This window comes from Idiotropiscis lumnitzeri, chromosome 5 (assembly GCF_059441095.1).
Source record: "Idiotropiscis lumnitzeri isolate Australia: NSW breed Sydney's pygmy pipehorse chromosome 5, RoL_Ilum_1.0, whole genome shotgun sequence".
NCBI lineage: Eukaryota > Metazoa > Chordata > Actinopteri > Syngnathiformes > Syngnathidae > Idiotropiscis > Idiotropiscis lumnitzeri.
In genome coordinates, this window is record NC_142395.1 from 5,823,071 (window position 1) to 5,839,028 (window position 15,958).

The following is a 15,958-nucleotide window of genomic DNA, read 5'->3' on the forward strand; positions in this document are numbered from 1 at the left end:
CTCTAGCTCAATGCGATAAGGCTCCTTCAACTTGCCCAAACCCCTAAACACTGTTGGGTATGCTGCCCTAAAATCTATCTCAGTGTCTTTGACTGTGTCCACTCTGTAAACTAACCCCAATGCCTCACAAGCTGGTCTACCTAACAGTGGCTGGACTAAACCTGAAACTAGGTAGACGTCTTGAGATGTGCAACGACCTTTTGCTGCCAGCTGTGCCCTAAAGCAGCCCTTCGCTTCAAGTGGGTAACGAGCTGGCCCAAGAAGTTTCTTTTTAGATGGGAGTAGTTTACCATCCCTTTCACGTTTGTACAGTCTCACTGGCATGGTAGTAACATCTGCCCCTGTGTCAAGTTTAAACTGAATATTTTCCCCATTTAACTTGACCTTTTCAACCCAGGGCTTTGACTTCACTGCATCAATCTCGCCCAAGAACACACATTCCTCGCTGTCTGCATAATCTTGGTTTTCTGTGACTTCCCTGAGCCCTACAGCTTCACTACTGCGACAAACTACAGCAAAATGTCCTTTTTTCTGACATTTTCTGCACTGTACTTCTCGGGCTGGACAATCTTTCCAAGAGTGTTTGTTCTTGCGACCACACCTGCTGCACTCCTTCTTTGGAACTTGCTTAGTTTGAAATTTTCCTTTCTTTGTGTTTATCTTTATAGCGTCCACGTTCAGTCTATTGTCCTCTGCAGAGCTGCTGTGTAAAATCGTTTGCTGCATCTTCACAGTTTCACACTGCCTGACTTTTTGTATAGCTTTGGACAGTGTTAACTCTGAGTCCATTTGTAGCTGTTCTGACAGTCTTTTGTCCTTAATTCCAACTACAACCCGGTCCCGTATAAGTTCCTCTTTAAGCACTCCAAATCCACAATTTTCTGCTAGTTTGTGTACTGCTGTGATAAATGACTCAGCCTGCTCGCCATCTTGTTGACGTCTGGAGTTGAATTGTGCTCGTTCAAAAATGACGTTGTGTTTTCCCACGTAGTGGTTTTCAAATGCTGCTTTAACAGCTTCATAGTGCTTCTTATCTTCAGAATTTAACGGCAAAACCGCTAAAACGTCATCAGCTGCGTCTCCCATCGCATACAGGAGTGAGTTTACTTGATATTCATCAGTTTTTCCATCCAACGCAGTTGCAATACGAAACCTTTCAAATCTTCTGATCCACTTTGGCCAACTTGACGGACAGGAAAAGTCAAATGGCTCCGGGGGGGATAACTGCACTGTTGTCGCCATCCCAGCTGATGAATCCCTGGTTTCTTAACGTCCAGGACATCCGCTTGAAGTTCCACTCTTTACTTTTTTCTTTTCGCGCCGTGCCGAGCCGTATCCTAGCAACGCGGCAAAAATAGCAGCTAACGCCGAAGCTACCTGCCGTCGTCTTCCACGCCGGTCATTTACGTTGCAACTGCCCGAAAAACGTCTTCCGGCAGCCAACTACACTTTACTGACCCGACAATAATTGTGAAGACTTGCAGTTCGCCACTTCTGACACCATGTATAATAATCACACGAGACACGGCGAGTACTTGTTAACACACTGTTTAGTCATTCCCCGGAAGTCCTTTCCACACCACACTTCAATACAAAGCATTATGGGACATGTAGTCCTAAATACCTATTACTACAGAGAGGATTGTCCGGGAGGCTAGCTTGCTGGTGTTCACGGAGTCGTGGCTAACAGAGCTAACGCCGGACGCCGTCGTGGAATTGGACGGCTTCCAAATACTACGCGCGGACAGGACACTGGAGAGCGGTAAGAGAAAAGGGGGAGGGCTGGCTGTGTTTGTTAATGATAGATGGTGTAACCCTGGGCATATAACTGTTAAGGATCAACTTTGCAGTCGGGACATTGAGATGATAGCTGTTAGCATGCGTCCGGTCTATTTACCGCGAGAGTTCAGTCATGTGATCGCGATGGCGGCGTACGTGCCTCCCTCTGCTAACGGTGAGACAGCCTGTGATGTACTGAATGCAGCTGTGAGCAGGCTACAAACACAGCACCCAAATGCCTTGTTCCTTATCTCTGGTGACTTCAATCATGCTTCTCCTTCCTCCTCTCTGCCTTCATTCACACAATATGTAACATGCCAAACCAGAGACAATAAAATATTGGACCTCTTCTATGCCAACACCAAGGAGGCGTACACGTCACTGCCCCTCCCCCCGCTGGGCAAAGCTGACCACAACTTGGTTGCTCTCCTGCCTGTGTACAAACCTCTCGTCCGCAGGCAGCCAGCTGTGACACGCACAGTTCAGCGATGGTCCGGAGAAGCCGAGGAGGCCTTGAAGGACTGTTTCAACACAACTGTGTGGGAGGTATTCAGCGAAGCTCACGGTGAGGACATTAATGGTCTAACAGACACAGTTACAGACTATATTAACTTCTGCATGGAGAACACCATTCCCACCAGGACTGTAAGATGTTTCTCCAACAACAAACCCTGGATCACACCGGACATTAAAGCTCTCCTGAAGGAGAAAAAGAGGGCTTTTGTTTCAGGCGACAAGGACGAGCTGAAGAGAGTGCAGCGTCAGCTGAGAAGGAGGATCCGAGAGGGGAAAAAGTCCTACAAGATGCGGATGGAAGAACAACTGCAGCGGAACAATGCCAGGGATGTCTGGAGGGGCCTGAAGACCATCTCAGGCCACGGACAAGCAGGTAAGACCCAGAAGGGGGGGGGCTTCAGTGGGCAAATGAGTTGAACCTATTTTTCAATAGGTTTGATCAAATGTCTGACCCCGCTCAGGCTTCCCTGATGCAGCCCCCACCCACCCCTCCTGCCACTGCGAACAAGACCCTCTCTCCCCCTCTCTCGCCCCTCTCTCTCTCCACAGGCTCCAGTTCCCAGCCTCATCAGACAACCACCACTTCCTCCTGCTCAGCCTTGTTCCTCACAACATCTCAGGTGAAGAACCAGCTGAGGAAGATGAAGGCGAGGAAGGCGGCAGGCCCAGATGGGATCAGCTCCCAGCTCCTCAAATCCTGCGCAGACCAGCTGTGTGGAATCGTCCAGCACATGTTCAACCTGAGCTTGAAGCTGGGTAGAGTCCCCCAGCTGTGGAAAACATCCTGCCTGGTTCCGGTTCCAAAGACACCCCATCCGAAGGAGCTCAACAACTTCAGACCAGTGGCGCTGACGTCTCATCTGATGAAGACCCTGGAGAGACTGGTCCTCGTCCATCTGCGCCCCCTGGTCAGCTCCTCAATGGACCCACTCCAGTTTGCATACCAGCCTGGCATCAGTGTGGATGATGCCATCATCTACCTGCTCCACACTTCACTCTTCCACCTGGAGAAGGCGGGGGGCACGGTGAGGATCATGTTCTTTGATTTCTCAAGTGCTTTCAACACCATCCAGCCCGCCTTATTGGGAGACAAGCTGGAGCAGGCGGGAGTGGCCCACCACCTCATCACATGGATCCACGACTACCTTACAAACCGGCCACAGTACGTGAGGACACAGGACTGTGTGTCTGACGTGCTCCTCTGCAGCACGGGAGCGCCGCAGGGAACTGTGCTGGCTCCCTTCCTGTTCACCCTCTACACCTCGGACTACAAATACAATTCCACAACCTGTCACCTGCAGAAGTTCTCTGATGACTCTGCGATTGTCGGCCTCATCACTGACGATGACGATCGGGAGTACAGAGGGGTTACGCAGGGGTTCGTGGACTGGTGTCAGCAGAACCGCCTCCAAATCAACGCTGGGAAATCCAAAGAGCTGGTGGTGGATTTCCGCAAGCGTCGGCACTCTCCACCTGCACCAGTGAATATCCAGGGAACAGACGTTGAGAGGGTCTCAACTTACAAGTACCTGGGTGTTCATCTGAACAATAAACTGGACTGGAGCGACAACACAGACGCTCTCTATAGGAAGGGTCAGAGCAGACTCTTCCTACTCAGGCGGCTGAGGTCCTTTGGCGTTCGGGGAACACTCCTCAGGAACTTCTATGACTCGGTGGTTTCATCAGTCATCTTCTATGGAGTGGTCTCCTGGGCAGGAGGCATCTCGGGCCGAGACAAAAAGAGACTGGACAAACTGGTGAGGAGGGCCAGCTCTGTCCTGGGCTGCTCCCTGGACTCTGTGGACTCAGTGGGGGGCAGAAGGATGACGGCAAAACTGTCATCAATGCTGGACAAACCAACCCACCCATTCAATGACACTCTGAGAACACTTTACAGCTCCTTCAGTGACAGACTTTTACACCCTCGCTGTACCAAAGAGAGATTTCGCCGCTCCTTCCTGCCAACTGCTGTCAGACTTTTTAACAAGAACATTGGGTCAGGCCTACAAACGGGAGGGCATTAGTGCAATTGTGCAGTCCTAGGATGCAATATTAACTACTACTGTACTTTCAGCCAAGGGTGTACTTAAATATTGACCAATGATGTATTTTGTTTACCATTACAGTATTCTTATTACAATACTTCTATCACTGTAGTATTTCTACCACTGCAGGATGTTCACTATTACAGTACTTTTATCATTGCAGTACTTTTATCATTGCAGTATTTTTCTATCATTGCGGTACTTTTACTATTACAGTACTTTTACCATTGCAGTACTTTTACCATTGCAGTACTTTCATCATTGCAGTATTTTTCTATCGTTGCAGTACTTTTACTATTACAGTACTTTTACCATTGCAGTATTTTCTATCATGCAGTACTTTTCTATCATTTCAGTACTCTTACCATTACAGTACTTTTATCATTGCAATATTTTTATGATTGCAGTATTTTCAATCATTCAGTAGTTTTTATCATTACAGCGTTTCCCCCTCCGTATAATGGACAAACATTAGGAGTGTTTCCTTACACTTAGATACGTTTATACTGTGTATATTTGCATGCTTTTTCTGAATGTCTGCTGCTAATGTTATACATTAACGGCTACATTACGCCGCAGACTCTGTGTGATCTATATCTTTGCTGCTGTAACACCTCAAATTTCCCCATTGTGGGACTAATAAAGGACATCTTATCTTATCTTATCTTAGATTCTTGTTACGTATTTTTGGATTGAAGTATTTGCCACAATAAAGACCACATGTATAAAATGCAAAATTTTGGAGGGAATTCTCGCTTACGGCCATACTACCCTGAGAACGCCCGATCTCGTCCGATCTCGGAAGCTAAGCAGGGTCGGGCCTGGTTAGTACTTGGATGGGAGACCGCCTGGGAATACCAGGTGCTGTAAGCTTTTGCACCGCAAAAAATAAATAAATAAAAATAACTTTGACAAATGTAAGCAAGTATGCGAGCTGCTTTTTTATAAATTTCCACATATTCGCCTGACAGGCTGAGAGCACAAAATGCCAACATTCAGCGTCCTCTGCCTTTGGGTGTTGCTACAGTCTCGCCGTGGACGACTCGCAAATGCGTGTGGCAATTTGCAAATGCGTGTCTGGAGACTTGACTGTGGCTCCGGAGCCACACATTGACCAAAAGGGTACCCTCGGAGTCTACAGGTGTAGCAGACATATGACCCGATGCAGTCCGGTTGGGTTGGTGCAGTGAGTGTTTACTAAATAAAAAGTTAATGAATCAATTTTAAAAAATGGTCTTTACTGAATGCAATAAAGGGAAGTATAGTTAATGTGGCAATTAGCAGGTGTGGAGAAGCTTCATTCATTTTTTTTAGCTTCACTGGTTATATCATTGGTTCTTATTTTATTAGTTCCACTTTATTCTTCCATTTATTCCAATTTAATTTAAATAATGTCAAATAAATGGTACATGACCATGGGTGGATAGCAGTGAACGCCCCCCCAAGTTATTGGTGTATATATTGGTGGTACGGGGCTGGTATAATATTAGTGCCCCCATGTGGTCCGAATGTGTAGCTACGGAGCCACACACGTCTCCTGACACGCATTTGCAAATCAGCACACGCATTTGCGAGTCGTCCGCGGCAGGACTGTAGCAAACGTCACCTGTAAGAACACAGCCAATCAAAAGGTCCCGTTTTTACAGGTCGCCCATCTACGGATTTTTGTCCGCATTTAACCATGTGTATGTGCCAACAAATCATTGTACACATTTGCTGATATTTGTCATATATCTGTGACTTCAATCATGCATTGTAGATTGTTGTGACACATTTGTGACTGTGGTTATAGTTTCAGATTCTTGTTACGTATTTTTGGATTGAAGTATTTGCCACAATAAAGACCACATGTATAAAATGCAAAATTTTGGAGGGAATTCTCGCTTACGGCCATACTACCCTGAGAACGCCCGATCTCGTCCGATCTCGGAAGCTAAGCAGGGTCGGGCCTGGTTAGTACTTGGATGGGAGACCGCCTGGGAATCCCAGGTGCTGTAAGCTTTTGCACCGCAAAAAATAAATAAATAAAAATAACTTTGACAAATGTAAGCAAGTATGCGAGCTGCTTTTTTATAAATTTCCACATATTCGCCTGACAGGCTGAGAGCACAAAATGCCAACATTCAGCGTCCTCTGCCTTTGGGTGTTGCTACAGTCTCGCCGTGGACGACTCGCAAATGCGTGTGGCAATTTGCAAATGCGTGTCTGGAGACTTGACTGTGGCTCCGGAGCCACACATTGACCAAAAGGGTACCCTCGGAGTCTACAGGTGTAGCAGACATATGACCCGATGCAGTCCGGTTGGGTTGGTGCAGTGAGTGTTTACTAAATAAAAAGTTAATGAATCAATTTTAAAAAATGGTCTTTACTGAATGCAATAAAGGGAAGTATAGTTAATGTGGCAATTAGCAGGTGTGGAGAAGCTTCATTCATTTTTTTTAGCTTCACTGGTTATATCATTGGTTCTTATTTTATTAGTTCCACTTTATTCTTCCATTTATTCCAATTTAATTTAAATAATGTCAAATAAATGGTACATGACCATGGGTGGATAGCAGTGAACGCCCCCCCAAGTTATTGGTGTATATATTGGTGGTACGGGGCTGGTATAATATTAGTGCCCCCATGTGGTCCGAATGTGTAGCTACGGAGCCACACACGTCTCCTGACACGCATTTGCAAATCAGCACACGCATTTGCGAGTCGTCCGCGGCAGGACTGTAGCAAACGTCACCTGTAAGAACACAGCCAATCAAAAGGTCCCGTTTTTACAGGTCGCCCATCTACGGATTTTTGTCCGCATTTAACCATGTGTATGTGCCAACAAATCATTGTACACATTTGCTGATATTTGTCATATATCTGTGACTTCAATCATGCATTGTAGATTGTTGTGACACATTTGTGACTGTGGTTATAGTTTCAGATTCTTGTTACGTATTTTTGGATTGAAGTATTTGCCACAATAAAGACCACATGTATAAAATGCAAAATTTTGGAGGGAATTCTCGCTTACGGCCATACTACCCTGAGAACGCCCGATCTCGTCCGATCTCGGAAGCTAAGCAGGGTCGGGCCTGGTTAGTACTTGGATGGGAGACCGCCTGGGAATACCAGGTGCTGTAAGCTTTTGCACCGCAAAAAATAAATAAATAAAAATAACTTTGACAAATGTAAGCAAGTATGCGAGCTGCTTTTTTATAAATTTCCACATATTCGCCTGACAGGCTGAGAGCACAAAATGCCAACATTCAGCGTCCTCTGCCTTTGGGTGTTGCTACAGTCTCGCCGTGGACGACTCGCAAATGCGTGTGGCAATTTGCAAATGCGTGTCTGGAGACTTGACTGTGGCTCCGGAGCCACACATTGACCAAAAGGGTACCCTCGGAGTCTACAGGTGTAGCAGACATATGACCCGATGCAGTCCGGTTGGGTTGGTGCAGTGAGTGTTTACTAAATAAAAAGTTAATGAATCAATTTTAAAAAATGGTCTTTACTGAATGCAATAAAGGGAAGTATAGTTAATGTGGCAATTAGCAGGTGTGGAGAAGCTTCATTCATTTTTTTTAGCTTCACTGGTTATATCATTGGTTCTTATTTTATTAGTTCCACTTTATTCTTCCATTTATTCCAATTTAATTTAAATAATGTCAAATAAATGGTACATGACCATGGGTGGATAGCAGTGAACGCCCCCCCAAGTTATTGGTGTATATATTGGTGGTACGGGGCTGGTATAATATTAGTGCCCCCATGTGGTCCGAATGTGTAGCTACGGAGCCACACACGTCTCCTGACACGCATTTGCAAATCAGCACACGCATTTGCGAGTCGTCCGCGGCAGGACTGTAGCAAACGTCACCTGTAAGAACACAGCCAATCAAAAGGTCCCGTTTTTACAGGTCGCCCATCTACGGATTTTTGTCCGCATTTAACCATGTGTATGTGCCAACAAATCATTGTACACATTTGCTGATATTTGTCATATATCTGTGACTTCAATCATGCATTGTAGATTGTTGTGACACATTTGTGACTGTGGTTATAGTTTCAGATTCTTGTTACGTATTTTTGGATTGAAGTATTTGCCACAATAAAGACCACATGTATAAAATGCAAAATTTTGGAGGGAATTCTCGCTTACGGCCATACTACCCTGAGAACGCCCGATCTCGTCCGATCTCGGAAGCTAAGCAGGGTCGGGCCTGGTTAGTACTTGGATGGGAGACCGCCTGGGAATACCAGGTGCTGTAAGCTTTTGCACCGCAAAAAATAAATAAATAAAAATAACTTTGACAAATGTAAGCAAGTATGCGAGCTGCTTTTTTATAAATTTCCACATATTCGCCTGACAGGCTGAGAGCACAAAATGCCAACATTCAGCGTCCTCTGCCTTTGGGTGTTGCTACAGTCTCGCCGTGGACGACTCGCAAATGCGTGTGGCAATTTGCAAATGCGTGTCTGGAGACTTGACTGTGGCTCCGGAGCCACACATTGACCAAAAGGGTACCCTCGGAGTCTACAGGTGTAGCAGACATATGACCCGATGCAGTCCGGTTGGGTTGGTGCAGTGAGTGTTTACTAAATAAAAAGTTAATGAATCAATTTTAAAAAATGGTGTTTACTGAATGCAATAAAGGGAAGTATAGTTAATGTGGCAATTAGCAGGTGTGGAGAAGCTTCATTCATTTTTTTTAGCTTCACTGGTTATATCATTGGTTCTTATTTTATTAGTTCCACTTTATTCTTCCATTTATTCCAATTTAATTTAAATAATGTCAAATAAATGGTACATGACCATGGGTGGATAGCAGTGAACGCCCCCCCAAGTTATTGGTGTATATATTGGTGGTACGGGGCTGGTATAATATTAGTGCCCCCATGTGGTCCGAATGTGTAGCTACGGAGCCACACACGTCTCCTGACACGCATTTGCAAATCAGCACACGCATTTGCGAGTCGTCCGCGGCAGGACTGTAGCAAACGTCACCTGTAAGAACACAGCCAATCAAAAGGTCCCGTTTTTACAGGTCGCCCATCTACGGATTTTTGTCCGCATTTAACCATGTGTATGTGCCAACAAATCATTGTACACATTTGCTGATATTTGTCATATATCTGTGACTTCAATCATGCATTGTAGATTGTTGTGACACATTTGTGACTGTGGTTATAGTTTCAGATTCTTGTTACGTATTTTTGGATTGAAGTATTTGCCACAATAAAGACCACATGTATAAAATGCAAAATTTTGGAGGGAATTCTCGCTTACGGCCATACTACCCTGAGAACGCCCGATCTCGTCCGATCTCGGAAGCTAAGCAGGGTCGGGCCTGGTTAGTACTTGGATGGGAGACCGCCTGGGAATACCAGGTGCTGTAAGCTTTTGCACCGCAATAAATAAATAAAAATAACTTTGACAAATGTAAGCAAGTATGCGAGCTGCTTTTTTATAAATTTCCACATATTCGCCTGACAGGCTGAGAGCACAAAATGCCAACATTCAGCGTCCTCTGCCTTTGGGTGTTGCTACAGTCTCGCCGTGGACGACTCGCAAATGCGTGTGGCAATTTGCAAATGCGTGTCTGGAGACTTGACTGTGGCTCCGGAGCCACACATTGACCAAAAGGGTTCCCTCGGAGTCTACAGGTGTAGCAGACATATGACCCGATGCAGTCCGGTTGGGTTGGTGCAGTGAGTGTTTACTAAATAAAAAGTTAATGAATCAATTTTAAAAAATGGTGTTTACTGAATGCAATAAAGGGAAGTATAGTTAATGTGGCAATTAGCAGGTGTGGAGAAGCTTCATTCATTTTTTTTAGCTTCACTGGTTATATCATTGGTTCTTATTTTATTAGTTCCACTTTATTCTTCCATTTATTCCAATTTAATTTAAATAATGTCAAATAAATGGTACATGACCATGGGTGGATAGCAGTGAACGCCCCCCCAAGTTATTGGTGTATATATTGGTGGTACGGGGCTGGTATAATATTAGTGCCCCCATGTGGTCCGAATGTGTAGCTACGGAGCCACACACGTCTCCTGACACGCATTTGCAAATCAGCACACGCATTTGCGAGTCGTCCGCGGCAGGACTGTAGCAAACGTCACCTGTAAGAACACAGCCAATCAAAAGGTCCCGTTTTTACAGGTCGCCCATCTACGGATTTTTGTCCGCATTTAACCATGTGTATGTGCCAACAAATCATTGTACACATTTGCTGATATTTGTCATATATCTGTGACTTCAATCATGCATTGTAGATTGTTGTGACACATTTGTGACTGTGGTTATAGTTTCAGATTCTTGTTACGTACTTTTGGATTGAAGTATTTGCCACAATAAAGACCACATGTATAAAATGCAAAATTTTGGAGGGAATTCTCGCTTACGGCCATACTACCCTGAGAACGCCCGATCTCGTCCGATCTCGGAAGCTAAGCAGGGTCGGGCCTGGTTAGTACTTGGATGGGAGACCGCCTGGGAATACCAGGTGCTGTAAGCTTTTGCACCGCAAAAAATAAATAAATAAAAATAACTTTGACAAATGTAAGCAAGTATGCGAGCTGCTTTTTTATAAATTTCCACATATTCGCCTGACAGGCTGAGAGCACAAAATGCCAACATTCAGCGTCCTCTGCCTTTGGGTGTTGCTACAGTCTCGCCGTGGACGACTCGCAAATGCGTGTGGCAATTTGCAAATGCGTGTCTGGAGACTTGACTGTGGCTCCGGAGCCACACATTGACCAAAAGGGTACCCTCGGAGTCTACAGGTGTAGCAGACATATGACCCGATGCAGTCCGGTTGGGTTGGTGCAGTGAGTGTTTACTAAATAAAAAGTTAATGAATCAATTTTAAAAAATGGTGTTTACTGAATGCAATAAAGGGAAGTATAGTTAATGTGGCAATTAGCAGGTGTGGAGAAGCTTCATTCATTTTTTTTAGCTTCACTGGTTATATCATTGGTTCTTATTTTATTAGTTCCACTTTATTCTTCCATTTATTCCAATTTAATTTAAATAATGTCAAATAAATGGTACATGACCATGGGTGGATAGCAGTGAACGCCCCCCAAGTTATTGGTGTATATATTGGTGGTACGGGGCTGGTATAATATTAGTGCCCCCATGTGGTCCGAATGTGTAGCTACGGAGCCACACACGTCTCCTGACACGCATTTGCAAATCAGCACACGCATTTGCGAGTCGTCCGCGGCAGGACTGTAGCAAACGTCACCTGTAAGAACACAGCCAATCAAAAGGTCCCGTTTTTACAGGTCGCCCATCTACGGATTTTTGTCCGCATTTAACCATGTGTATGTGCCAACAAATCATTGTACACATTTGCTGATATTTGTCATATATCTGTGACTTCAATCATGCATTGTAGATTGTTGTGACACATTTGTGACTGTGGTTATAGTTTCAGATTCTTGTTACGTATTTTTGGATTGAAGTATTTGCCACAATAAAGACCACATGTATAAAATGCAAAATTTTGGAGGGAATTCTCGCTTACGGCCATACTACCCTGAGAACGCCCGATCTCGTCCGATCTCGGAAGCTAAGCAGGGTCGGGCCTGGTTAGTACTTGGATGGGAGACCGCCTGGGAATACCAGGTGCTGTAAGCTTTTGCACCGCAAAAAATAAATAAATAAAAATAACTTTGACAAATGTAAGCAAGTATGCGAGCTGCTTTTTTATAAATTTCCACATATTCGCCTGACAGGCTGAGAGCACAAAATGCCAACATTCAGCGTCCTCTGCCTTTGGGTGTTGCTACAGTCTCGCCGTGGACGACTCGCAAATGCGTGTGGCAATTTGCAAATGCGTGTCTGGAGACTTGACTGTGGCTCCGGAGCCACACATTGACCAAAAGGGTACCCTCGGAGTCTACAGGTGTAGCAGACATATGACCCGATGCAGTCCGGTTGGGTTGGTGCAGTGAGTGTTTACTAAATAAAAAGTTAATGAATCAATTTTAAAAAATGGTGTTTACTGAATGCAATAAAGGGAAGTATAGTTAATGTGGCAATTAGCAGGTGTGGAGAAGCTTCATTCATTTTTTTTAGCTTCACTGGTTATATCATTGGTTCTTATTTTATTAGTTCCACTTTATTCTTCCATTTATTCCAATTTAATTTAAATAATGTCAAATAAATGGTACATGACCATGGGTGGATAGCAGTGAACGCCCCCCCAAGTTATTGGTGTATATATTGGTGGTACGGGGCTGGTATAATATTAGTGCCCCCATGTGGTCCGAATGTGTAGCTACGGAGCCACACACGTCTCCTGACACGCATTTGCAAATCAGCACACGCATTTGCGAGTCGTCCGCGGCAGGACTGTAGCAAACGTCACCTGTAAGAACACAGCCAATCAAAAGGTCCCGTTTTTACAGGTCGCCCATCTACGGATTTTTGTCCGCATTTAACCATGTGTATGTGCCAACAAATCATTGTACACATTTGCTGATATTTGTCATATATCTGTGACTTCAATCATGCATTGTAGATTGTTGTGACACATTTGTGACTGTGGTTATAGTTTCAGATTCTTGTTACGTATTTTTGGATTGAAGTATTTGCCACAATAAAGACCACATGTATAAAATGCAAAATTTTGGAGGGAATTCTCGCTTACGGCCATACTACCCTGAGAACGCCCGATCTCGTCCGATCTCGGAAGCTAAGCAGGGTCGGGCCTGGTTAGTACTTGGATGGGAGACCGCCTGGGAATACCAGGTGCTGTAAGCTTTTGCACCGCAAAAAATAAATAAATAAAAATAACTTTGACAAATGTAAGCAAGTATGCGAGCTGCTTTTTTATAAATTTCCACATATTCGCCTGACAGGCTGAGAGCACAAAATGCCAACATTCAGCGTCCTCTGCCTTTGGGTGTTGCTACAGTCTCGCCGTGGACGACTCGCAAATGCGTGTGGCAATTTGCAAATGCGTGTCTGGAGACTTGACTGTGGCTCCGGAGCCACACATTGACCAAAAGGGTACCCTCGGAGTCTACAGGTGTAGCAGACATATGACCCGATGCAGTCCGGTTGGGTTGGTGCAGTGAGTGTTTACTAAATAAAAAGTTAATGAATCAATTTTAAAAAATGGTGTTTACTGAATGCAATAAAGGGAAGTATAGTTAATGTGGCAATTAGCAGGTGTGGAGAAGCTTCATTCATTTTTTTTAGCTTCACTGGTTATATCATTGGTTCTTATTTTATTAGTTCCACTTTATTCTTCCATTTATTCCAATTTAATTTAAATAATGTCAAATAAATGGTACATGACCATGGGTGGATAGCAGTGAACGCCCCCCCAAGTTATTGGTGTATATATTGGTGGTACGGGGCTGGTATAATATTAGTGCCCCCATGTGGTCCGAATGTGTAGCTACGGAGCCACACACGTCTCCTGACACGCATTTGCAAATCAGCACACGCATTTGCGAGTCGTCCGCGGCAGGACTGTAGCAAACGTCACCTGTAAGAACACAGCCAATCAAAAGGTCCCGTTTTTACAGGTCGCCCATCTACGGATTTTTGTCCGCATTTAACCATGTGTATGTGCCAACAAATCATTGTACACATTTGCTGATATTTGTCATATATCTGTGACTTCAATCATGCATTGTAGATTGTTGTGACACATTTGTGACTGTGGTTATAGTTTCAGATTCTTGTTACGTATTTTTGGATTGAAGTATTTGCCACAATAAAGACCACATGTATAAAATGCAAAATTTTGGAGGGAATTCTCGCTTACGGCCATACTACCCTGAGAACGCCCGATCTCGTCCGATCTCGGAAGCTAAGCAGGGTCGGGCCTGGTTAGTACTTGGATGGGAGACCGCCTGGGAATACCAGGTGCTGTAAGCTTTTGCACCGCAAAAAATAAATAAATAAAAATAACTTTGACAAATATAAGCAAGTATGCGAGCTGCTTTTTTTATAAATTTCCACATATTCGCCTGACAGGCTGAGAGCACAAAATGCCAACATTCAGCGTCCTCTGCCTTTGGGTGTTGCTACAGTCTCGCCGTGGACGACTCGCAAATGCGTGTGGCAATTTGCAAATGCGTGTCTGGAGACTTGACTGTGGCTCCGGAGCCACACATTGACCAAAAGGGTACCCTCGGAGTCTACAGGTGTAGCAGACATATGACCCGATGCAGTCCGGTTGGGTTGGTGCAGTGAGTGTTTACTAAATAAAAAGTTAATGAATCAATTTAAAAAAATGGTGTTTACTGAATGCAATAAAGGGAAGTATAGTTAATGTGGCAATTAGCAGGTGTTGAGAAGCTTCATTCATTTTTTTTTAGCTTCACTGGTTATATCATTGGTTCTTATTTTATTAGTTCCACTTTATTCTTCCATTTATTCCAATTTAATTTAAATAATGTCAAATAAATGGTACATGACCATGGGTGGATAGCAGTGAACGCCCCCCCAAGTTATTGGTGTATATATTGGTGGTACGGGGCTGGTATAATATTAGTGCCCCCATGTGGTCCGAATGTGTAGCTACGGAGCCACACACGTCTCCTGACACGCATTTGCAAATCAGCACACGCATTTGCGAGTCGTCCGCGGCAGGACTGTAGCAAACGTCACCTGTAAGAACACAGCCAATCAAAAGGTCCCGTTTTTACAGGTCGCCCATCTCCGGATTTTTGTCCGCATTTAACCATGTGTATGTGCCAACAAACCATTGTACACATTTGCTGATATTTGTCATATATCTGTGACTTCAATCATGCATTGTAGATTGTTGTGACACATTTGTGACTGTGGTTATAGTTTCAGATTCTTGTTACGTATTTTTGGATTGAAGTATTTGCCACAATAAAGACCACATGTATAAAATGCAAAATTTTGGAGGGAATTCTCGCTTACGGCCATACTACCCTGAGAACCCCCGATCTCGTCCGATCTCGGAAGCTAAGCAGGGTCGGGCCTGGTTAGTACTTGGATGGGAGACCGCCTGGGAATACCAGGTGCTGTAAGCTTTTGCACCGCAAAAAATAAATAAATAAAAATAACTTTGACAAATGTAAGCAAGTATGCGAGCTGCTTTTTTATAAATTTCCACATATTCGCCTGACAGGCTGAGAGCACAAAATGCCAACATTCAGCGTCCTCTGCCTTTGTGTGTTGCTACAGTCTCGCCGTGGACGACTCGCAAATGCGTGTGGCAATTTGCAAATGCGTGTCTGGAGACTTGACTGTGGCTCCGGAGCCACACATTGACCAAAAGGGTACCCTCGGAGTCTACAGGTGTAGCAGACATATGACCCGATGCAGTCCGGTTGGGTTGGTGCAGTGAGTGTTTACTAAATAAAAAGTTAATGAATCAATTTTAAAAAATGGTGTTTACTGAATGCAATAAAGGGAAGTATAGTTAATGTGGCAATTAGCAGGTGTGGAGAAGCTTCATTCATTTTTTTTAGCTTCACTGGTTATATCATTGGTTCTTATTTTATTAGTTCCACTTTATTCTTCCATTTATTCCAATTTAATTTAAATAATGTCAAATAAATGGTACATGACCATGGGTGGATAGCAGTGAACGCCCCCCCAAGTTATTGGTGTATATATTGGTGGT

The 15,958-nt window shown here is 44.3% G+C and overlaps 10 non-coding genes across 10 annotated transcripts; all 10 read left to right on the forward strand.

Annotated features, from left to right (window-relative positions):
- Positions 1-5,094: 5,094 nt before the first annotated feature.
- On the forward strand, positions 5,095-5,213 carry LOC148336656 (5S ribosomal RNA). The gene has a single exon (XR_015843375.1). It is a non-coding gene; the product is annotated as a 5S ribosomal RNA (ribosomal RNA).
- Positions 5,214-6,222: 1,009 nt separating this feature from the next.
- On the forward strand, positions 6,223-6,341 carry LOC148336657 (5S ribosomal RNA). The gene has a single exon (XR_015843413.1). It is a non-coding gene; the product is annotated as a 5S ribosomal RNA (ribosomal RNA).
- Positions 6,342-7,350: 1,009 nt separating this feature from the next.
- LOC148336658 (5S ribosomal RNA) lies at positions 7,351-7,469 on the forward strand. The gene has a single exon (XR_015843376.1). It is a non-coding gene; the product is annotated as a 5S ribosomal RNA (ribosomal RNA).
- Positions 7,470-8,478: 1,009 nt separating this feature from the next.
- On the forward strand, positions 8,479-8,597 carry LOC148336659 (5S ribosomal RNA). The gene has a single exon (XR_015843377.1). It is a non-coding gene; the product is annotated as a 5S ribosomal RNA (ribosomal RNA).
- A 1,009-nt stretch (positions 8,598-9,606) lies between these two features.
- Positions 9,607-9,725, forward strand: LOC148336660 (5S ribosomal RNA). The gene has a single exon (XR_015843379.1). It is a non-coding gene; the product is annotated as a 5S ribosomal RNA (ribosomal RNA).
- A 1,005-nt stretch (positions 9,726-10,730) lies between these two features.
- On the forward strand, positions 10,731-10,849 carry LOC148336661 (5S ribosomal RNA). The gene has a single exon (XR_015843380.1). It is a non-coding gene; the product is annotated as a 5S ribosomal RNA (ribosomal RNA).
- Positions 10,850-11,857: 1,008 nt separating this feature from the next.
- Positions 11,858-11,976, forward strand: LOC148336662 (5S ribosomal RNA). The gene has a single exon (XR_015843381.1). It is a non-coding gene; the product is annotated as a 5S ribosomal RNA (ribosomal RNA).
- A 1,009-nt stretch (positions 11,977-12,985) lies between these two features.
- On the forward strand, positions 12,986-13,104 carry LOC148336663 (5S ribosomal RNA). Its single transcript, XR_015843382.1, has one exon. It is a non-coding gene; the product is annotated as a 5S ribosomal RNA (ribosomal RNA).
- A 1,009-nt stretch (positions 13,105-14,113) lies between these two features.
- LOC148336664 (5S ribosomal RNA) lies at positions 14,114-14,232 on the forward strand. Its single transcript, XR_015843383.1, has one exon. It is a non-coding gene; the product is annotated as a 5S ribosomal RNA (ribosomal RNA).
- Positions 14,233-15,243: 1,011 nt separating this feature from the next.
- Positions 15,244-15,362, forward strand: LOC148336665 (5S ribosomal RNA). Its single transcript, XR_015843414.1, has one exon. It is a non-coding gene; the product is annotated as a 5S ribosomal RNA (ribosomal RNA).
- Positions 15,363-15,958: the final 596 nt, after the last annotated feature.